The following is a 486-nucleotide window of genomic DNA, read 5'->3' on the forward strand; positions in this document are numbered from 1 at the left end:
TGTTTGACCACAGTTTGACCACAGTTGACCACAGTTTGACCAGATTTGACCAAAATTGAAATAATTAAAATAATTATTTAGTAACACTAATATTCTAGAATAATTAGTTTGACCATTGTTTGACCATAGTTTGCCCACTGTTTGAATATTTTTCAATTTTTTCCACTCTAGATCTTACAAGCCCCGTAACTTTTTTTCTATTAGGTTTTTGAGGATTTTGAAAATGTTCCGTTAAATTTGGATGTAACTTTTCGAGTAGATGGTTTTTCATATAAAAAACTTTTTCATCCGAGTTAGTATGCAAAAGTTATGCCCATTTTTACAAATTTCAGAGAGATTTTGCAAATAAAGTCAAAATTCACATTTGCAAATTTTCCCAACAACTAGACCACATATCACATGAGAAACTTATTTTCTTTTATTTTTTTGACATTTCCATTATTTTCTTTTATTTTTTTTAAAACTGAAAAGGCGATCCCGGGGGGG

Source organism: Triticum dicoccoides, chromosome 2B (genome assembly GCF_002162155.2).
Source record: "Triticum dicoccoides isolate Atlit2015 ecotype Zavitan chromosome 2B, WEW_v2.0, whole genome shotgun sequence".
Classification (NCBI taxonomy): Eukaryota; Viridiplantae; Streptophyta; class Magnoliopsida; order Poales; family Poaceae; genus Triticum; species Triticum dicoccoides.